Below are 24,252 nucleotides of genomic sequence, written 5' to 3'. Positions count from 1 at the left end.
GGGCAGTGAGCACATAGCCTGTCTTCTCTTGAGAGCCATGTCTGCCTACGGCGGCCTTTCTCAATAGCAAGGCTATGCTCACTGAGTCTGTACATAGTCAAGGCTTTCCTTAATTTTGGGTCAGTCACAGTGGTCAGGTATTCTGCCGCTGTGTACTCTCTGTGTAGGGCCAAATAGCATTCTAGTTTGCTCTGTTTTTTTGTTAATTCTTTCCAATGTGTTAAGTAGTTATCTTTTTGTTTTCTCATAATTTGGTTGGGTCTAATTGTGCTGCTGTCCTGGGGCTCTGTAGTGTGTGTTTGTGTTTGTGAACAGAGCCCCAGGACCAGCTTGCTTAGGGGACTCTTCTCCAGGTTCATCTCTCTGTAGGTGATGGCTTTGTTATGGAAGGTTTGTGAATCGCTTCCTTTTAGGTGGTTGTAGAATTTAACAGCTCTTTTCTGGATTTTGATAATTAGTGGGTATCGGCCTAATTCTGCTCTGCATGCATTATTTGGTGTTCTACGTTGTACACGGAGGATATTTTTGCAGAATTCTGCGTGCAGAGTCTCAATTTGGTGTTTGTCCCATTTTGTGAAGTCTTGGTTGGTGAGCGGACCCCAGACCTCACAACCATAAAGGGCAATGGGCTCTATGACTGATTCAAGTATTTTTAGCCAGATCCTAATTGGTATGTTGAAATTTATGTTTCTTTTGATGGCATAGAATGCCCTTCTTGCCTTGTCTCTCAGATCGTTCACAGCTTTGTGGAAGTTACCTGTGGTGCTGATGTTTAGGCCAAGGTATGTATAGTTTTTGTGTGCTCTAGGGCAACAGTGTCTAGATGGAATTTGTATTTGTGGTCCTGGTGACTGGACCTTTTTGGAACACCATTATTTTGGTCTTACTGAGATTTACTGTCAGGGCCCAGGTCTGACAGAATCTGTGCATAAGATCTAGGTGCTGCTGTAGGCCCTCCTTGGTTGGTGACAGAAGCACCAGATCATCAGCAAACAGCAGACATTTGACTTCGGATTCTAGCAGGGGAGGCCGGGTGCTGCAGACTTTTCTAGTGCCCTCGCCAATTCGTTGATATATATGTTGAAGAGGGTGGGGCTTAAGCTGCATCCCTGTCTAACCCCACGACCCTGTGTGAAGAAATGTGTGTGTTTTTTGCCAATTTTAACCGCACACTTGTTGTTTGTGTACATGGATTTTATAATGTCGTATGTTTTACCCCCAACACCACTTTCCATCAGTTTGTATAGCAGACCCTCATGCCAGATTGAGTCGAAGGCTTTTTTTGAAATCAACAAAGCATGAGAAGACTTTGCCTTTGTTTTGGTTTGTTTGATTGTCAATTAGGGTGTGCAGGGTGAATACATGGTCTGTTGAACGGTAATTTGAAAAGAATTTGAATTTGCTCAGTACATTGGTGGCTGAGGGCCGTTATGTCAATAATGCACAGGAGCTTTACAAAGGCCTCCATGAGACAATCATTCAGTGAAGCTGTTCTGTGTGAAGAGTGCCCATGTTGAACGTGGATGGAGATGATGCTAAGGGCCGTTATGTCAGTTAGATTCCGTCTCTCAGAGTTGAAGTGTACCTACGGTGAGTAGAGTGGGGACCTCTGAGGGATGATCCTGTCTAGACTTGGCATCAGAGATATATGAGCTCTATGTTGACTATATCCCCAAAGTGAGAGACTAACAAGTCATTGAAATAGAACGGAAGGTTACCTAACAGAACCCTGATTCTATGATATTCACCAGGTTAACTAACAGAACCCTGGTTCTATGATATCCACCAGGTTACCTAACAGAACCCTGATTCTATGATATTCACCAGGTTACCTAACAGAACCCTGATTCTATGATATTCACCAGGTTACCTAACAGAACCCTGATTCTATGATATTCACCAGGTTACCTAACAGAACCCTGGTTCTATGATATTCACCAGGTTACCTTTCACACATGGAAGACAAACGTACTTAGATGTGAAGATGGGAGCGACCATGTCCCTTATATAGGAAGTGGAGTCGTCTGCTATTAGCTGTTGCGTGACAGATGTTGTTTGATTGGATCTCCCTAGACTCCGCCCCTAACGAGGCTTATAATATCATAGAACAGGGGTTATGTTAGGTAACCTTAAGTTACATGTCCTACTATGCTAATGTCTCTGTATTAAATTGCCCATAACTTTTTTCTATTATGTTCAACAATATATGTAAAAAAATCTAAACATTCATATTTTCAATATTCATATTTATATTTTCTATATTAATAAATTAATGTAAGAAATGTATGAATGAAATCAAAATACAAATCAAATTTAGTGTCGACCTTACAGTGGAATGCTGACTGACAACCAACAATGCAGTTCCAAGAAAAATAAGTGTTCAGTAAAAAATACAAATAAATAACTGAAGAGCATCAGAATAATAACAGTAGAGAGGCTGTAAACAGGTATTACCAGTACAGAGTCAATGTGGAGGCTGTAAACAGGTATTAATCATCAAATCAAATCAAATTTTTATTTGTCACATACACATGGTTAGCAGATGTTAATGCGAGTGTAGCGAAATGCTTGTGCTTCTAGTTCCGACAATGCAGTAATAACGAGCAAGTAATCTAACTAACAATTCCAAAAAAAAAACTACTGTCATACACAGTGTAAGGGGATAAAGAATATGTACATAAGGATATATGAATGAGTGATGGTACAGAGCAGCATAGGCAAGATACAGTAGATGATATCGAGTACAGTATATACATATGAGATAAGTATGTAAACCAAGTGGCATAGTTAAAGTGGCTAGTGATACATGTATTACATAAGGATGCAGTCGATGATATAGAGTACAGTATCAACGTATGCATATGAGATGAACAATGTAGGGTAAGTAACATTATATAAGGTAGCATTGTTTAAAGTGGCTAGTGATATATTTACATCATTTCCCATCGATTCCCATGATTAAAGTGGCTGGAGTAGAGTCAGTGTCATTGACAGTGTGTTGGCAGTAGCCACTCAATGTTAGTGGTGGCTGTTTAACAGTCTGATGGCCTTGAGATAGAAGCTGTTTTTCAGTCTCTCGGTCCCAGCTTTGATGCACCTGTACTGACCTCGCCTTCTGGATGGCAGCGGGGTGAACAGGCAGTGGCTCGGGTGGTTGATGTCCTTGATGATCTTTATGGCCTTCCTGTAGCATCGGGTGGTGTAGGTGTCCTGGAGGGCAGGTAGTTTGCCCCGGTGATGCGTTGTGCAGACCTCACTACCCTCTGGAGAGCCTTACGGTTGAGGGCGGTGCAGTTGCCATACCAGGCGGTGATACAGCCCGCCAGGATGCTCTCGATTGTGCATCTGTAGAAGTTTGTGAGTGCTTTTGGTGACAAGCCGAATTTCTTCAGCCTCCTGAGGTTGAAGAGGCGCTGCTGCGCCTTCCTCACGATGCTGTCTGTGTGAGTGGACCAATTCAGTTTGTCTGTGATGTGTATGCCGAGGAACTTAAAACTTGCTACCCTCTCCACTACTGTTCCATCGATGTGGATGGGGGGTGTTCCCTCTGCTGTTTCCTGAAGTCCACAATCATCTCCTTAGTTTTGTTGACGTTGAGTGTGAGGTTATTTTCCTGACACCACACTCCGAGGGCCCTCACCTCCTCCCTGTAGGCCGTCTCGTCGTTGTTGGTAATCAAGCCTACCACTGTTGTGTCGTCCGCAAACTTGATGATTGAGTTGGAGGCGTGCATGGCCACGCAGTCGTGGGTGAACAGGGAGTACAGGAGAGGGCTCAGAACGCACCCTTGTGGGGCCCCAGTGTTGAGGATCAGCGGGGAGGAGATGTTGTTGCCTACCCTCACCACCTGGGGGCGGCCCGTCAGGAAGTCCAGTACCCAGTTGCACAGGGCGGGGTCGAGACCCAGGGTCTCGAGCTTGATGACGAGCTTGGAGGGTACTATGGTGTTGAATGCCGAGCTGTAGTCAATGAACAGCATTCTCACATAGGTATTCCTCTTGTCCAGATGGGTTAGGGCAGTGTGCAGTGTGGTTGAGATTGCATCGTCTGTGGACCTATTTGGGCGGTAAGCAAATTGGAGTGGGTCAAGGGTGTCAGGTAGGGTGGAGGTGATATGGTCCTTGACTAGTCTCTCAAAGCACTTCATGATGACGGATGTGAGTGCTACGGGCGGTAGTCGTTTAGCTCAGTTACCTTAGCTTTCTTGGGAACAGGAACAATGGTGGCCCTCTTGAAGCATGTGGGAACAGCAGACTGGTATAGGGATTGATTGAATATGTCCGTAAACACACCGGCCAGCTGGTCTGCGCATGCTCTGAGGACGCGGCTGGGGATGCCGTCTGGGCCTGCAGCCTTGCGAGGGTTAGTAGCTGCACTGTTTGTATTCAGTCATGTTACCAGACACCTTGCCCTGATTAAAAGCAGTGGTTCGTGCCTTCAGTTTCACACGAATGCTGCCATCAATCCACGGTTTCTGGTTAGGGAATGTTTTAATCGTTGCTATGGGAACGACATCTTCAACGCACGTTCTAATGAACTCGCTCACCGAATCAGCGTATTCGTCAATGTTGTTGTCTGACGCAATACGAAACATCTCCCAGTCCACGTGATGGAAGCAGTCTTGGAGTGTGGAGTCAGCTTGGTCGGACCAGCGTTGGACAGACCTCAGCGTGGGAGCTTCTTGTTTTAGTTTCTGTCTGTAGGCAGGGATCAACAAAATGGAGTCGTGGTCAGCTTTTCCGAAAGGGGGGCGGGACAGGGCCTTATATGCGTCGCGGAAGTTAGAGTAACAATGATCCAGGGTCTTTCCACCCCTGGTTGCGCAATCGATATGCTGATAAAATTTAGGGAGTCTTGTTTTCAGATTAGCCTTGTTAAAATCCCCAGCTACAATGAATGCAGCCTCCGGATAAATCGTTTCCAGTTTGCAGAGAGTTAAATAAAGTTCGTTCAGAGCCATCGATGTGTCTGCTTGGGGGGATATATACGGCTGTGATTATAATCGAAGAGAATTCTCTTGGTAGATAATGCGGTCTACATTTGATTGTGAGGAATTCTAAATCAGGTGAACAGAAGGATTTGAGTTCCTGTATGTTTCATCACACCATGTCACGTTGGCCATAAGACATACGCCCCCGCCCCTCTTCTTACCAGAAAGATGTTTGTTTCTGTCGGCGCGATGCGTGGAGAAACCCGCTGGCTGCACCGCTTCGGATTGCGTCTCTCCAGTTAGCCATGTTTCCGTGAAGCAGAGAACGTTACAGTCTCTGATGTCCCTCTGGAATGCTACCCTTGCTCGGATTTCATCAACCTTGTTGTCAAGAGACTGGACATTGGCAAGAAGAATGCTAGGGAGTGGTACACGATGTGCCCGTCTCCGGAGTCTGACCAGAAGACCGGTTCGTTTCCCTCTTTTTCTGAGTCGTTTTTTTTTGGTCGCTGCATGTGATCCACTCGGTTACACTGGTTGTAAGGCAGAACACAGGATCCGCGTCGCGAAAAACATATTCTTGGTCGTACTGATGGTGAGTTGACGCTGATCTTATATTCAGTAGTTCTTGTCGGCTGTATGTAAAGAAACCTAAGATGACCTGGGGTACTAGTGTAAGAAATAACACGTAAAAAAAAAAACTGCATAGTTCCCTAGGAACGCGAGGAATTACCAGTACAGAGTCAATGTGGAGGCTATATACAGGAGTTACCAGTACAGAGTCAATGTGGAGGCTATATACAGGAGTTACCAGTACAGAGTCAATGTGGAGGCTGTAAACAGGTATTACCAGTACAGAGTCAATGTGGAGGCTAAATACAGGAGGTACCAGTACAGAGTCAATGTGGAGGCTATATACAGGAGGTACCAGTACAGAGTCAATGTGGAGGCTATATACAGGAGGTACCAGTACAGAGTCAATGTGGAGGCTATATACAGGAGGTACCAGTAGAGTCAATGTGGAGGCTATATACAGGCGTTACCAGTACAGAGTCAATGTGGAGGCTAAATACAGGAGGTACCAGTACAGAGTCAATGTGGAGGCTATATACAGGATGTACCGGTACAGAGTCAATGTGGAGGCTAAATACAGGAGGTACCGGTACAGAGTCAATGTGGAGGCTATATACAGGAGTTACCAGTACAGAGTCAATGTGGAGGCTATATACAGGAGTTACCAGTACAGAGTCAATGTGGAGGCTATATACAGGAGTTACCAGTACAGAGTCAATGTGGAGGCTAAATACAGGAGGTCCCAGTACAGAGTCAATGTGGAGGCTATATACAGGGGTACCAGTACAGAGTCAATGTGGAGGCTAAATACAGGAGGTACCGCTGCTCCATGCAGACTGGCAGCTCTGGCTGCTCCATGCAGACTGGCAGCTCTGGCTGCTCCATGCAGACTGGCAGCTCTGGCTGCTCCATGCAGACTGGCAGCTCTGGCTGCTCCATGCAGACTGGCAGCTCTGGCTGCTCCATGCAGACTGGCAGCTCTGGCTGCTCCATGCAGACTGGCAGCTCTGGCTGCTCCATGCAGACTGGCAGCTCTGGCTGCTCCATGCAGACTGGCAGCTCTGGCTGCTCCATGCAGACTGGCAGCTCTGGCTGCTCCATGCAGACTGGCAGCTCTGGCTGCGTTGAACAGGCAGGAGACTCCGGCAGCGCTGGAGAGAAGGAAGGCTCGGTCAGCGCTAAATAGGCGGGAGACCCCGGCAGCGCTGGAGAGGAGGAAGGCTCTGATAGCGCTAGACAGGCGGGAGACTCCGACAGCGCTAGAGAGGAGGAAGGCTCTGACAGCGCTAAACAGGCGGGAGACTCCGACAGCGCTGGAGTGGAGAGGAGAAAGGCTCTGACAGCGCTGAACAGGCGAGGCGCACTGAAGGCCTGGTGCGTGGTGCTGGCACTGGTGGTACTGAACCGAGGACACGCACAGGAAGCCTGGTGCGGGGAGCTGCCACCGGAGAACTGGTGTGTGAAGGTGGCACAGGATGGACCGGACCGTGAAGGTGTACTGGAGAGCCTGAGAGCAGGACTGGCACAGGACGTGCAAGGCTAGGTAGGTACACAGGAGGCCTAGTGCGTGAGGCTGGCACACTCTTCAATAGTCAACTAACACGCACCTCAGGACGAGTATGGAGCGCTGACCCAGGTGCCATCAAATCCCCAACACGCTCCGTCGGACGAATATCATACCTAAAGCACCAAACTAGCAACTCCCTCATAACTCTCTCCTCCACTTTCCCCATTAACTCCTTCACAGTCTCTGCTTCACTCACCTCCAACACCGGCTCTGGTTTTGGTCTCCTCCTTGGCTCCTCACGATAAACAGGGGAGGTCTGAACCCTGACTCTGCCACACTCTCCCTGAGCCCCCCACCCCACACAATACATTTTTGGGGCGGACTCTCGGGCTTCCATCCGCGTCGCCGTGCTGCCTCTTCATACCAGCGCCTTTCCGCTTTCCCCGCCTCCAGTTCTTCTTTGGGGCGGCGATATTCTCCAGGCTGTGTCCAGGGTCCTTTTCCGTCCAATATCTCCTCCCACGTCCAGAAGTCCTGTGATCGCTGCTCCTCACGATAAACAGGAGGAGTTGGCTCAGGTTTGAATCCTGACTCTGCCACACTCTCCCTGAGCCCCCCCCCCAAGAAATTTTTGGGGCTGACTCTCGGGCTTCCTTCTGCGCCGCCGTGCTTTTCTCTTAGACTCCATTCTCCTATAGCCCTCTTCGCACTGCTCCAGCGAATCCCAGGCGGGCTCCGGCACTCTCTCTGGGTCGACCATCTGGGTCGACCGCCCACCTGTCTATTTCCTCCCAAGTCGTATACTGTATACTCTTGCTGTCCATAACGTCCTCCCATATCCATTCCTCTTTTCGCTGCTGTTGCTGTCGCTGCCTGTCACCACGCTGCTTGGTCCAGTTGTGGTGGGTGATTCTGTTACGGCTTTCTTCCGTTGAAAGAGAGTCGGACCAAAATGCAGCGTGGTAAGTTAGATACATATTTAATGAAGAAGAAAAAAGCGAACAAAACAAAACAACAAACGCAACGTGAAAACCTAAACAGTCTATCTTGTGCTAACACACACAGAGACATGAACAATCACCCACAAACACACAGTGAAACCCGGTATACAAGGTATTACCGGTACAGAGTCAATGTGGAGGCTATATACAGGAGGTACCGGAACAGGAACAGAGTCAATGTGGAGGCTATATACAGGTATTTTTATTTATTTTTATTTTACCTTTATTTAACTAGGCAAGTCAGTTAAGAACAAATTCTTATTTTCAGTGACGGCCTAGGAACAGTACTACCGGTACAGAGTCAATGTGGAGGCTATATACAGGAGGTGCCGGAACAGAGTCAATGTGCGGGGACACAGGTGAGTCGAGGAAAAATACTACTCCTATTACAGAGGAAGTGGTAAAGATTCATATGACATCCATTGTTGGAGGACTGTAGCATCTAATGATGAAACATGTAGCATCTCCACAGAGGAGCTCTGTCATGATTGTAGCAGGTTTACTAACAAGTTACTTATATTAGCTGTGTTGACTATGACATTACTTTAGCTAATATGGTGACAACGATGTAGGCTGTGTGTAGCTGAAATGGTTTGGTTTGGAAAGGTTTTAACTCCTGGTCACCTACAGCTGATGTGTTGTGCATTGACGTCCACAAGCGAAGGGAAAAGGTGAGCGAATTGATGTGAGAGGAAATACAACGTGGCAGTTGTGAAAGTGAACTGTGTTTACGCATCATCAGGGGTGAATTCATTCAGCTGATTCTGTTGCATGTGATGCATTTGCTCTATTGTTTACAGTATGATTTGTATCGTATAGTGCGTGGCTTTAAGGGAAAAGTATGGTCACATCTAATAAAAACAAATGTGAAAAATGAACAGAGTATTAACACAAATGTGTTTTAACACACTACCTATTCGTAGAAGTATTTATTCATCATCCACATATTCATTTTAAGCTTCTACGTCAGTGTACAGGAAAGTATTATTTGTAAGACGTAAGAGAAAATATATCTGTTTATTGTTAAATTATTATGACGTTCTTTCCAACACAAAAAGTGTAGTACCTATTGTTTCCAAACTGCGTTACCCACTCCAGCCAGCAGATGGCGATGGGCGTCTTTCAGGTGATGCTTCTTGCGTGACGTATAATGGACTGGACGGACGCTTCTTCAGGAACAACAAGGCGCCAACTCTTTCAACCACCTCGGTAGCCTGCTAGACAACATAAAACTGAAAGATTGATTCTTTAGACCATGTTATTGTACATTAGCTAATCTCAGTGTTTTAGACAAATTTCGGTTGACGTGTCTACTGGTGAACTTTAACCTAATGTGCTTGTTCAATTTGCAAACTTGTTAAAGATTGATACTGAGGTTAGCACTAGGCTAGTCGCTAATGCTAGCTAGCTAGCTAACATCCCTGACCATGAGCTCACTGAACTACTCCTCCCTTGCTAATGAAGAGGAGGTCTGCTTTACGGAGAAAGAATCTTTCAGAATGAAAAAGGAGGAAGAGGAGGCTGTTATAGTGAAAGAAGAGAAAGAACCTTTTAGAGAGGAAGAGGATGCTATCTTAATAAACGTGAAGGAGGAAGACGTTTTGAGAGTGAAAAAGGAGGAGACAGAAGATCCGATTGACACCAGTGAGTACTGTCTTAAAAACAGGGACACAAACTATGCAGTTGTTGAACTAATGTGGGGTTTTTAATGGGCATTCTTACTGTAGGAATTGTTAAATGGTCGATCTGCCATTGGTTCATATACTTTTGGGACTTTTCAATTAGATGTATTGAATTCTCCATGTGGTCGACATTAAAGTTCCCCTCATCTAGTATAACAGTCTTTTAAAATTCAATATTGGTGCATATGTTCTACTTAAAATATAAAAAGGCACCCATTTTGTGGAACAACCCTTTTACATTTGCATCACAAATATTTCTTTAGGAAATCAAGATGAAAGTGGCCATTTTAGGCTCTTTTTAGACATATTCATGCCTCTTGTAAGACTCTGTGATTGCAATAGAAGATCATAAGTTTACCATCTGTTTGATGTTCTCATTCACACAGGAGAGAGACATGACTATTATGGATCCTCTGGGGAGCCTCAACAACATCCTGATGTTGACGAGGAAGAGAAGAGTCTCTCCAGATCAGAACACCAGATGGTACAGCTTGGTCTGGTCTAGCATACAGCTTGCTCTATCGGGGACTGGGCTGGGTTTCTGTAAAACACTTTATGACAACAGTGACGTCAGCATCCATAATGATATGTGTCTGTGTCCCCTCTTTATGGTTACCAGGACAATGCTAGCCCTTCCTCCCTCCCAGAGTCCCCGTGTCGTTCCTCTCCCGGTAGCACCTTACTGCTGGGTATGAAGAGGTTGTCTGTGCTCCTGGTGGACTGCAGGAAAACAACTGGGCTGAGTGTAACTGTGAGAGGAGGAGAAGAGAAGAAAGGATCAGATTTGACTCATCAAAGTAAGTGCTGTAGTTTAGTTTGAACAAATACAATAGATCTGCCCACTGGTATCTGTTACCAGGACAACCAGCAGAGTTCTGTTAGTTGACAGGAAGATAGACTGGTGGATATGGATGTTATGAATATCATAACACTGAAAAAGGATTCTGCCAATGAAAAGAGAGAAACCAATATACCATATAAAACCTTGATGAAAGTTAGCTTTAGAGAGAGTTTCAAGATGATCCAATGTAAGGTCAATGTTATACAAAAACCTTTCCTTAAAACATTATGGATGTTACATTGCCTGTCCCAGTCAACCCCCCTATCTTTACAAGACTGTAGAACAGGCAAACTAAACTCAAGACACTGTTAATTTACTTTACCCAAATTATTGTAACATTAATGATAGTCGAAATGTTAAAAAAGCCATTGTGTCGACTTCCACACGAAATGAGTTATATATTTAGAACCACCTGCTGATAGGAATCCAGCGGCGTCTGTGTCCTGAGTGTCCTAGAGCTGTTTAGTTTTTTGTGTTCTCACTTGTAAAACTGAATGAATAAAATAAGTAATTTAAACATATTACCAGGAAACTGTACAACATTTGTTTTAAATTATGAAATGTTTGAAAACTGGCCTTGGGCTATTGAGGGATCTGATTTGGATTAAACCTCATAGCAAGGCAGTTTTATCATGTGAAGATTTCATGCTGGTTTCTCTTAAAATAAACACTGTCTTTCGCAGGAGGAAAACCAAACTTGGAGGAACCAATGACGTCTAAACCAGCAATACGACACCTCTGCTCCCAGATTGGAAATAGTTTTAACAAGTTAGGAAGCCTGAAAAGACACGAGAGGACACACACAGGGGAGAAGCCTTTCCATTGCTCCCCCTGTGGAAAGAGTTTTAGCCACTTAGGAAATCTGAAAGCTCATGAGCGAACACACACAGGTGAGAGGCCTTTCCATTGCTCCCAGTGTGGAAAGAGTTTTAGCCTTTCAGGAAGCCTGAAAGTTCATGAGCGAATACATACAGGGGAGAAGTCATACCATTGCGCCCAGTGTGGTAAGAGTTTTAGCCAGTCAGGAAGCCTGAAAGTTCATGAGCGAATACATACAGGGGAGAAGTTATACCATTGCGCCCAGTGTGGAAAGAGTTTTACCCATTCAGGAAGCCTGAAGGAACACATGAGACTACACACAGGGGAGAAGCCTTACTACTGCTCCCATTGTGGAAAGAGTTTTACCCATTTAGGTAGCATGAAAGGACATCAGAGAATACACACAGGAGAGAAGCCACACCCTTGCTCCCAATGTGGAATGAGTTTTAAGCGGTTAGACGCCCTCAAAGCTCATGAGCGAATACACACAGGGGAGACACCATACCATTGTGCGCAGTGTGGAAAGAGTTTTAGCCATTCAGGAAACCTGAAAGCCCATGAGCAAATTACACACATTTGAGAAGCCATACCATTGTGCCCAGTGTGGAAAGAGTTTTACCCATTCAGGAAGCCTGAAGGAACACATGAGACTACACACATGGGAGAAGCCTTACCACTGCTCCCAGAGTTCATAGTGTTTTACCTATTTAGTAGGCCTGAAAGAACAAATGAGACAGCACACAGGGGAGAAGACTTACAAATGTTCAGACTGTAGGAAGACATATTACTCATCACAGTCACTTACAAAACATATGAGAATCCACACAGGAGAGAATAATTACTTATCCTAGTGTGTAAACTTGTAATTCACATCACATACACTTAAAATTCATCAGAGAGCGTACACACTGCTCCCATTGTCTTATGTTGTTGACTGAGAATGTTTATTTGTTTATACTATAAGAAATTAAATTGTACACAGTAAACTCAAATATATATATTTGTATGTTTTTATTAGAAACCATAAATTGTATATGGAGTATGTCAGTTTGAATATAGAGTAGATCAGATTCCATGTGTTTAAATGGTCCTTCTTTAAACTCTATGTGTGTTTATCTGGGTGTGTCATTCCTCCAGCACTACAGATAATCAAGTGATATTTGGATGTGATGCGTTTGTTCCATTGTTTACATTTGCATTGTTGGCCCACTGATGATTTAATGAAATTAAAATGTTCACAGACTCTGTCATGCAAAATATTAATTGTATGTGTCCACATATCTGAGTATGTGACTAACCTTGTGAAACTGACCTATTATAATCTCCTGTTCTTGGGAGGATCATCCTGTGTTGCAAACCAGCTGGACCTGCGTCCTTGTATGAAAAATATCCCGCCCAGGAACAGGAAACTATAAAGATATGTGCTCATCACCCAATGCTTTGGAATTCAGACTGTCTACACTGCGCTGTGTAACTCTGTTATTCTATCTGAGCTCAGAAATAAAGAATCTTGGTTTGACTTGGACTCCAGCCGATCCTTATTTTATAATATCCACCACAACTCGCCCACGGTTTGCTGTTTCATCGTTGTCTCATTGTCTTCCACTTTCCTGGGGGCATTGACAAGCCTCCCACTGGTTGAATAAACTTGGTTTCCAAGTCATTTCAACAAAACTATTCCATGTGATGGTTTTAGATCAATTTAGAAAACTGATTGGATTTGTAAAAAGACATAAATTCAGGAATTTTTATTATTGCAAACTAAGTCATGTGGATAGAAACTAGACGTTCAACTGACGTCTGTGCCCAGTGGGCTGGTTTGAGTAAACGGCAGGTGTTGGATCAATATCCACCTTAGTAGCTACAGTTGAAGTCAGAAGTTTACTTCGGTTGAAGTCATTCAAACTCGTTTTTCAACCACTCCACAAATTTCTTGTTAACAAACTATAGTTTTAGCAAATTGTTTGGGACATCTACTTTGTGCATGACACAAGTAATTTTTCCAACAATTGTTTCCAGACAGATTGTTTCACTTATAAATCACTGTATAACAATCCCAGTGGGTCAGAAGTTCATATGCACTAAGTTGACTGTGCCTTAAACAGCTTGGAAAATTCCAGAAAATTATGTCATGGCTTTAGAAGCTTCTGATAGGCTAATTGACACCATTTGAGTCAATTGGAGGTGTACCTGTGGATGTTTTTCAATGCCTACCTTCAAACTCAGTGCCTCTTTGCTTGACATCATGGGAAAATCAAAAGAAATCAGCCAAGACTTCAGAAAAAGAATTGTAGACCTCCACAAGTCTGGTTCATCATTGGGAGTAATTTCCAAATGCCTGAAGGTACCACGTTCATCTGTACAAACAATAGTATGCAAGTATAAACACTATGGGACCACTCAGCCATCATACCGCTCAGGAAGGAGACGCGTTCTGTCTCCTAGAGATGAATGTACTTTGGTGTGAAAATCAATCCCAGAACAACAGCAAAAGACCTTGTGAAGATGCTGGATGAAACGGGTACAAAAGTATCTAAATCCACAGGAAAACGAGTTCTATATCGACATAACCTGAAAGGCCACTCAGCAAGGAAGAAGACACTGCTCCAAAACCACCATAAAAAAAGGCAGACTACGGTTTGCAACTGCACATGGGGACAAAGATCATACTTTTTGGAGAAATGTCCTATGGTCTGATGAAACAAAAATAGAACAGTTTGGTCATAATGACCATTGTTATGTTTTGAGAATAAAGGGGAGGATTGCAGGCTGAAGATCACCATCCCAACCATGAAGCATGGGGGTGGCAGCATCATGTTGTGGGGGTGCTTTGCTGCAGGAGCGACTGGTGCACTTCACAAAATAAATGGCATCAAGAGGGAGGAAAATTATGTGGATATATTGAAGCAACATCTCAAGATATCGGTCAAGATGTTAAAGCTTGGTCGCAAATGGGTCTTCCAAATGGACGATGACCCCAAACATACTTCCAAAGTTGTGGCATAATGGCTTCCCATATGCCACTGGGTGAGAAGTTTTCCTTGTTTTTGGGCACCATTATGTGAAGTGTTATTATGTGTTGTTAGCGATGAGCTTTGGTCAATTTAGCTTGGAATATGCCACCATTGTCAATCTGTCACCTAATCCTACCTAATGAGCAGGCCAAACCTGGAGGAAAGTATTGGCTGTAAGAAGGAAGAGAAGACATAACATCTGTTTCTTTTTAAATGACTTCTTATGACATTGCTTGCCAGAATAAACATTAATTAATATTTTTCCAAACTGCGCTACCCACTCCAGTCAGCAGATGGCGATATGAGTTTTTGAGGTGATGCTTCTTGCGTGACGTATAATCTAGTGGACGGAACTGGAGGCTTCTTCAACAGCGACAAAAGGCTTCTGATTCAACCAACGTGGTGGTTTGCTAGCGAACATTAAACCGAAACATTGAAGCGTTTAAGACAAATCTTGTGTATATTATTCTTAGTGTTCTAAGCACAATTCTGTTTACATATCTACTCGTTCATTGAAACGTAGATTGCTTGTTAAATTAGCTAATGTGGTAAATTGATACTGCACTAGGCTAATCGCCCGAAACATGAGCTCACTAATCTCGACGGAGAAAGAAGCTCTAATGAAAGGAGAGGAAGAAGCTTTCAGGATGAAAAGGGAGGAAGAGGAGGCTATCGCATTGAAAGAAGAAGAGGATGATATTACAGTGAAAGAGGAAGATGGGAAAGAGGTTGTAGAAGCTTTCAGAATCAAAAAGGAGGAAGATGCCATAACATTTAAAGAAGAGGAAGAACCTTTTGGAGTAAAAGAGGAAGAGGAGGCTATCTCAATTAAAGGGGAGGAGGAAGACGTTTTGGGAGTGAAAAAGGATGAGGCTGAAAATTCCATTGAGACCAGTGAGTACTGACTTAAAAACGGGCAGAAAATATGCATTTCTTGAACTAATGTGGGGTTTGAAAGGGGCATTCTACTGAAGTTCTACACTTTAATATGTTGTTCAGTACTGTATAAATTGTTAAAGGTGCAATCCGTCATTGGTACATATATTTAGACTTTTATATTAGATTTATTGAAATGTCCATGTGGTCACATTAAAGTGCACTTCATAAAACAGGCTTTTCAGAATTCAACATTGGTGCATAATTTATACTTAAATTATCAAAGGGACGCAAAGGGCACCCATTTCGTGGAACAACCCTTTTACATTTGCAACACAAACAATATTTTAGGAAATCACGATGAAAGCTGCCTTTATAGGCACTTTTTTATACACTGCTCCAAAAAATAAAGGGAACACTAAAATAAGACATCCTAGATCTGAATGAATGAAATATTTGTATGAACACATAGTTGAATGTGCTGACAACAACATCCTAGATCTGAATGAATGAAATATTTTATTAAATACTTTTTCTTTACATAGTTGAATGTGCTGACAACAAAATCACACAAAACTATCAATGAAATCAAATTTATCAACCCATGGAGGTCTGGATTTGAGATGAATCAAATTAAGTATATACATATGAGATAAGTATGTAAACCAAGTGGCATTTAAAGGGCTAATACACTCAAAATTAAAGTGGAAAACCACTACAGGCTGATCCAACTTTTTATGTAATGTCCTTAAAACAAGTCAAAATGAAGCTCAGTAGTGTGTGTGGCCTCCACGTGCCTGTATGACTCCCTACAACGCCCTGGGCATGCTCCTGATGAGTCTGGCGGATCGGGTGGTGTAGGTGTCCTGGAGGGCAGGTAGTTTGCCCCCGGTGATGCGTTGCACTCCTGAAGCCTGCTCAGTTGAGGTGTGTGCCTCCTGGACAGTCTGTGGTGCAACGTGGCGCTCCTGATGAGTTGGCGGATGGTCTCCTGAGGGATCTCCTCCCAGACCTGGACAAAGCATCCGCCAACTCCTGGACAGTCTGTGGTGCAACGTGGCGTTGGTGGATGGAGCGAGACATGATGTGCTCAATTGGATTCAGGTCTGGGGAACGGGCGGGCCAGTCCATAGCATCAATGCCTTCCTCTTGCAGGAACTGCTGACACACTCCAGCCACATGAGGTCTAGCATTGTCTTGCATTAGGAGGAACTCCGGGCCAACCGCACCAGCATATAGTCTCACAAGGGGTCTGAGGATCTCATCTTGGTACCTAATGGCAGTCAGGCTACCTCTGGCGAGCACATGGAGGGCTGTGCGGCCCCCCAAAGAAATGCCACCCCACACCATGACTGACCCACCGCCAAAGCGGTCATTCTGGGGGTCATTCTGGGGGATGTTGCAGGCAGCAGAACGTTCTCCACGGCGTCTCCAGACTCTGTCACGTCTGTCACGTGCTCAGTGTGAACCTGCTTTCATCTGTGAAGAGCACAAGGCACCAGTGGCGAATTTGCCAATCTTGGTGTTCTCTGGCAAATGCCAAACGTCCTGCACCGTGTTGGGCTGTAAGCACAACCCCCACCTGTGGACGTTGGGCCCTCATACCACCCTCATGGAGTCTGTTTCTGACTGTTTGAGCAGACACATGCACATTTGTGGCCTGCTGGAGGTCGTTTTGCAGGGCTCTGGCAGTGCTCCTCCTGCTCCTCCTTGCACAAAGGCAGATGTAGCGGTCTTGCTGCTGGGTTGTTGCCCTCCTATGGCCTCCTCCACGTCTCCCGATGTACTGGCCTGTCTCCTGGTAACGCCTCCATGCTCTGGACACTAAGCTAACAGACACAGCAAACCTTCTTGCCACAGCTCGCATTGATGTGCCATCCTGGATGAGCTGCACTACCTGAGCCACTTGTGTGGGTTGTAGACTCCGTCTCATGCTACCACTAGAGTGAAAGCACAGCCAGCATTCAAAAGTGACAAAAACATCAGCCAGGAATCATTGGAACTGAGAAGTGGTCTGTGGTCAGCCCCTGCAGTACTACTCCTTTATTTGGGGTGTCTTGCTAATTGCCTATAATTTCCACCTGTTGTCTATTCCATTTGCACAACAGCATGGAGTTACAGCTTGGAGTTACATTGTGTTGTTTAAGTGTTCCCTTGAATTTTTTGAGCAGTGTACATATTCATGCCTCTTGTAAGACTGTGATTGCAATAGATGGTCATAAGTTTACCATCTGTTTGTTCTCGTTCACACAGGAGAGAGACATGACTTTCGTGGATCCTCTGGGGAGCCTCAACATCCTGATGCTGACGAGGCAGAGAAGAGTCTCTCCAGATCAGAACACCAGATGGTACAGCTTGGTCTGGTCTAGCCTACAGCTTGCTCTATCGGGGTTTGGGCTGGGTTTCTGTAAAGCACTTCATGACAACAGTGACATCAGCATCCATAATGATATGTGTCTGTGTCCCCTCTTTATGGTTACTAGGACAACGCTAGCCCTTCCTCCCTCCCGGAGTCCCCGTGTCGTGCCTCTCCCGGTAGCGCCTTACTGCTGGGTATGAAGAGGTTGTCTGTGCTGCTGGTGGACTGCAGGAAAACAACGGGGCTGAGTGGAACTGTGAGAGGAGGAGAAGAGAAGAAAGGATCAGATTTGACACATCAAAGTAAGTGCTGTAGTTTAGTTTGAACAAATACAATAGATCTGCCCACTGGTATCTGTTACCAGGACAACCAGCAGAGTTCTGTTAGTTGACAGGAAGATAGACTGGTGTATATGGATGTTATGAATATCATAACACTGAAAAAGGATTCTGCCAATGAAAAGAGAGAAACCAATATACCATATTAATCCTTGATGAAAGTTAGATTTAGAGAGAAAGTTTCAAGATGATCCAATGTGAAGTGCTTGTTTTACAGAAACCTTTCCTTAAAACATTATGGATGTTACATTGCCTGTCCCAGTCAACCCCCCTTTCTTTACAAGACTGTTGAACAGGAAAACACGATGGAGTCTTAAAGGAGGACTGTAGCATCTAATGAAACATTATGGAGTCTTAAAGGAGGACTGTAGCATCTAATGACGAAACATGGAGTCTTAAAGGAGGACTGTAGCATCTAATGAAACATTATGGAGTCTTAAAGGAGGACTGTAGCATCTAATGACGAAACATGGAGTCTTAAAGGAGGACTGTAGCATCTAATGATGAAACATTATGGAGTCTTAAAGGAGGACTGTACCATCTAATGATGAAACATTATGGAGTCTTAAAGGAGAACTGTAGCATCTAATGATGAAACATTATGGAGTCTTAAAGGAGAACTGTACCATCTAATGATGAAACATGGAGTCTTAAAGGAGGACTGTAGCATCTAATGATGAAACATGGAGTCTTAAAGGAGAACTGTACCATCTAATGATGAAACATTATGGAGTCTTAAAGGAGGACTGTACCATCTAATGAAACATGGAGTCTTAAAACCTCTTATGGCTAGCGGAACCCCTCGACAACATTCCGCTGAAAAGGCAGAGCGCGAAATTCAAAATATTTTTTAGAAATATGTTTATTTTTTATTTTACCTTTTATTTTACTAGGCAAGTCAGTTAAGAACAAATTCTTATTTTCAATGACGGCCTAGGAACAGTGGGTTAACTGCCTGTTCAGGGGCAGAATGACAGATTTGTACCTTGTCAGCACGGGGATTTGAACTTGCAACCTTTCGGTTACTAGTCCAACACTCTAACCACAAGGCTACCTGCCGCCTCTACACTCTAACCACTAGGCTACCTGCCGCCTCTACACTCTAACCACTAGGCTACCTGCCGCCCCTACACTCTAACCACTAGGCTACCTGCCGCCCCTACACTCTAACCACTAGGCTACCCTGCCGCCTCTACACTCTAACCACTAGGCTACCTGCCGCCCCTACACTCTAACCACTAGGCTACCTGCCGCCTCTACACTCTAACCACTAGGCTACCTTCTGCCCACTCTAACCACTAGGCTACCTGCCGCCTCTACACTCTAACCACTAGGCTACCTGCCACCTCTACACTCTAACCACTAACCACTAGGCTACCTGCCGCCTCTACACTCTAACCACTAGGCTACCTGCCGCCCCTACACGCCTGCCACCCCTACACTCTAACCACTAGGCTACCTGCCGCCCCTACACTCTAACCACTAGGCTACCTGCCGCCCCTACACTCTAACCACTAGGCTACCCTGCCGCCTCTACACTCTAACCACTAGGCTACCTGCCGCCCTACACTCTAACCACTAGGCTACCTGCCGCCTTACACTCTAACCACTAGGCTAGGCCTCTACACTCTAACCACTAGGCTACCCTGCCACCTCTAACTCTAACCACTAGGCTACCCTACCTCCTACACTCTAACCACTAGGCTACCTGCCGCCTCTACCTCTAACCACTAGGCCGCCTCTACACTCTAACCACTAGGCTACCCTGCCGCCTGTACACTCTAACCACTAGGCTACCCTACCCTGCCGCCTGTACACTCTAACCACTAGCCTACCCTGCCGCCTCTACACTCTAACCACTAGGCTACCCTACCTCCTCTACACTCTAACCACTAGGTTACCTGCCGCCTCTACACTCTAACCACTAGGCTACCCTGCCGCCTCTTCACTCTAACCACTAGGCTACCTGCCGCCTCTACACTCTAACCACTAGGCTACATGCCGCCTCTACACTCTAACCACTAGGTTACCTGCCGCCTCTACACTCTAACCACTAGGCTACCCTGCCGCCTCTACACTCCACGCTGTGCGTTACAGGGAAGACATCCTCCTCCCTCATGTGGTACCCTTCCTGCAGGCTCATCCTGACATGACCCTCCAGCATGACAATGCCACCAGCCATACTGCTCATTCTGTGCGTGATTTCCTGCAAGTCCGGAATGTCAGTGTTGTGCCATAGCCAGCGAAGAGCCCGGATCGCAATCCCATTGAGCACGTCTGGGACACGTCTGGGACCTGTTGGATCAGAGGGTGAAGGTTAGGGCCATTCTCCCCAGAAATCTCCGGGAACTTGCAGGTGGGGTAACATCTCACTGCAAGTACTGTCAAATCTGGTGCAGTTCATGAGTAGATGCAGTGCAGTACTTAACCCCCCCCCCTTTGGTCAGGGACACATTATTCCATTTCAGTTCGTCACATGTCTGTGGAACTTGTTCAGTTTTGAATGTTGTTGAATCTTGTTATGATCCAACAAATATTTACACGTCTTAAGTTTGCTGAAAATACACGCAGTTCACAGTGAGAGGACGTTTCTTTGTTTGCTGAGTTTAGATTGGCGAGGGGGAAAAACAATTTAATCAATTTTAGAATAATGCTGAAATGTAACAAAATTTGGAAAAGGTGAAGGGGTCTGAATACTTAACGAATGCACTGTGTCTGTGTGTATACTGAACCAAAATATAAACAACAATTTCAACGATTTACAGTTCATATAAGTCATTCATTGTAAATAAATACATTAGGCCCAAATCTATGGACTTTACATGACTGGGCAGGGGAGCAGCCATTGGTGGACCCTGGAGGGCATAAGCCCATCCATTGCGGTGCCAGGCCCAGCCAATCAGAATTAGTTTTTCCCCACAAAAGGGCTTCATTACAAATAGAAATACAACTCGGGTGGCTGGTCTCAGATGCTGTGGAGGTCCTGGGCTGGCGTCGTTATATGTGGTCTGTGGTTGTGAGGCCAGTTGGATGTACTGCCAAATTCTCTAAAACTATGTTGGAGGTGGCTTCTGGTAGAGAATTGAACATTCAATTATCTGGTAACAGCTCTAGTGGATATTCCTGCAGTCAGCATGCCAATTGCACGCTCCCTCAAAACTTGAGACACCTGTGGCATTGTGTTGTGTGACAAAACTGCACATTTTAGTGTGGCCTTTTATTCTCCCCAGCACAAGGTGCACCTGTGTAATGATCATGCTGTTTAATCAGCTTGACATGCCACACCTGTCAGGTAGATGAATTTTCTTGGCAAAGGAGAAATGTTTACTAACAAGGATGTGAACAATTCTGCAATCTTTTGTTTCAGCTCATGAAACATCCAACACTTTACATGTTGCATTTATATTTTTGTTTATTGTAGTTACTGTCAGTTTTGGGAACATCTTTCCAAATATTTCACCTTAATTTTTTCTTTACCCAAAATATGACATCAGCGATAGTCAAAATGTTAAAAACCTGTCAATGTCTAAATAAGAAATTGGTCCATTTAAACAGCAGGTGTCAAACCCTTTCGACAAAGGGGAGATTTTACTGATGTGCTTTGTGTCTTCGATGTAAAAACTAGTTTTTGACTATCACACAAAATTACTTCTTTAGTTATTTTATGTTTAAGGAAGTGTGTAGGTCACATTCTGTATCATACAGCTATGAAAGTTATATATTTAGAACCACCTGCTCGATTGGAATCCAGTGACGTCTGTGTCTTCAGTGTCCTAGAACTGTTTAGTTTTTTGTGTTCTGACTTGTAAAACAGGATGAATAAAATAAGTAGTGTAAACATATAAGTAATTACCAGGAAGCTCTACATTTGTTTTAAAATCACACTAAGATTGTTAAAACTGGCCTCAGGTTATTGAGAGATCTGATTAGGATTTACTCTCATAGCACTGTTGTTTTATCATGTGGAGGTTTCATTCGGGTATCTATTTAAAAAAATAAACTGTCTTTGGCAGGAGAAAGACCAGACTCAGTGGAACCAGAGCCAGGGACGTCCAAACCAGCAAGAAGACACCAGTGCTCCCACTGTGGAAAGGGTTGTAACCGGTTATGGGACCTGAAACAACATGAGAAAATACACACAGGGGAGAAGCCTTACCACTGCTCCCAGTGTGGAAAGTGTTTCAACCGGTCAGGGATCTGAAAAAACATGAGAGAATACACACAGGGGAGAAGCCTTACCACTGCTCCCAGTGTGGAAAGTGTTTCATCCAGTCAGGGGAGCTGAAACAGCATGAGAGAATTCACACAGGGGAGAAGCCTTACCACTGCTCCCAGTGTGGCAAGTGTTTTAACCGGTTAAGGGACCTGAAACAACACGAGAGAATTCACACAGGGGAGAAGCCTTACCACTGCTCCCAGTGTGGCAAGTGTTTTAACCAGTTAGGGAACCTGAAACAGCATGAGAGAATACACACAGGGGAAGCCTTACCACTGCTCCCAGTGTGGAAAGTGTTTCAACCAGTCAGGGGAGCTGAAACAACATGAGAGAATACACACAGGGGAGAAGCCTTACCACTGCTCCCAGTGTGGCAAGTGTTTCAACCAGTTAGGGAGCTCTGAAACAACATGAGAGAATACACACAGGGGAGAAGCCTTACCACTGCTCCCAGTGTGGCAAGTGTTTTAACCAGTTAGGGACCTGAAACAACATGAGAGAATACACACAGGGGAGAAGCCTTACCACTGCTCCCAGTGTGGCAAGTGTTTTAACCAGTTAGGGAACCTGAAACAACATGAGAGAATACACACAGGGGAGAAGCCTTACCACTGCTCCCAGTGTGGAAAGTGTTTCAACCAGCCAGGGAGCTGAAAAGGCATGAGAGAATACACACAGGGGAGAAGCCTTACCACTGCTCCCAGTGTGGCAAGTGTTTTAACCAGTTAGGGAACCTGAAACAACATGAGAGAATACACACAGGGGAGAAGCCTTACCACTGCTCCCAGTGTGGAAAGTGTTTTAACCAGTTAGGGGATCTGAAACAGCATGAGAGAATACACACAGGGGAGAAGCCTTACCACTGCTCCCAGTGTGGAAAGTGTTTTAACCAGTTAAGGCACCAGAAACAACATGAGAGAATACACACAGGGAGAGCAACCACTCCTCCCAGGGTGCAAAGCTTTGCCCATTTAGGAAGCCTGAAAGAACATGAACACAGATGGAACCTGAACTTCATGACAATCACAATCACTTAAACGTCATTAGAGAATCCACACAGGAGAGAGAAATTACTTCTCTTAGCGCGTATATTGATATTTCACATCTCATTTTTCTTACAATTCATCAGAGAACATACACAGTGCTCCCGTTGTCTTATATTGTTGCCTTATAATGTGTTTACCTGTTTTTACCAGATGAAATTGCTTCTTCCAATTATTGATAAACATGTACCTGTTAAGAAACTGACTGTTAGAACTGTTCCATGGATTGATGAGGAATTTAAAAACTGTATGTTTGAAAGAGATGGGGCAAAAGGAGTGGCTAATAAGTCTGGCTGCACATCTGTGGCTGTTTTATGTACTGCAAATTGAGAAATGATGTGACCAAACTCAACAAAAATAATACATTTTATTAGGAAGCCAAGATTAATGATATAAAGAATGATGAAAAAAAACTTGTAAAAAAACTATGAAAGAAAAGCAGAGCAAGTTTTGAATTTTGTAAAGTTAGTGTGGGAGAGGTGGAACAATTGTTATCGATCAATAATGACAAACCTCCTGGCATTGACAACTTAGATGGAAAGCTACTGAGGACAGTAGCTGACTCTATAGCCACTCCTATCTGTCATATTTTTTATATGAGCCTAGAGGAAAGTCTTTGTTCTCAGGCCTGGAGGGAAGCCAAATTAATCCACTACCCAAGAGTGGTAAAGCGGCCTTTACTGGTTCTGCCAGCTCTTAGCAAACTGTTGGAAAAAATTGTGTTTGAACAAATACAATGCTATATATTTCTGTAAATGAACAAATGAACAACAGACTTTCAGCATGCTTATAGAGACGGGCACTCAACATGTACTGCACTAACACAAATGACTGATGATTGGTTGAGAGAAATGGATAACAAGAAGATTGTGGGAGCTCTATTGTTAGATTTCAGTTGTAGACTCCGTCTCATGCTACCACTAGTGTGAAAGCAGCCAGCATTCAAAAGTGACCAAAACCATGGAAGTTTAAGAACTGTTTGTGGTCTGTGGTCCCCACCTGCAGAGCTATCCATCTAATAGAACTGTCTTGCTAGGGCTTTAATGGAAGCTT

The 24,252-nt window shown here is 44.5% G+C and overlaps 1 pseudogene; it reads left to right on the top strand.

Moving 5' to 3' along the window:
- Positions 1-9,055: 9,055 nt before the first annotated feature.
- LOC112242013 lies at positions 9,056-22,965 on the top strand (annotated as a pseudogene).
- The last annotated feature ends 1,287 nt before the right edge of the window (positions 22,966-24,252 follow it).

The sequence above is a fragment of the Oncorhynchus tshawytscha genome, unplaced genomic scaffold (assembly GCF_018296145.1).
Source record: "Oncorhynchus tshawytscha isolate Ot180627B unplaced genomic scaffold, Otsh_v2.0 Un_contig_2276_pilon_pilon, whole genome shotgun sequence".
Classification (NCBI taxonomy): domain Eukaryota; kingdom Metazoa; phylum Chordata; class Actinopteri; order Salmoniformes; family Salmonidae; genus Oncorhynchus; species Oncorhynchus tshawytscha.
Note: the sequence above shows the minus strand (reverse complement) of the source record. Positions and strands in the feature narration are given on the sequence as shown.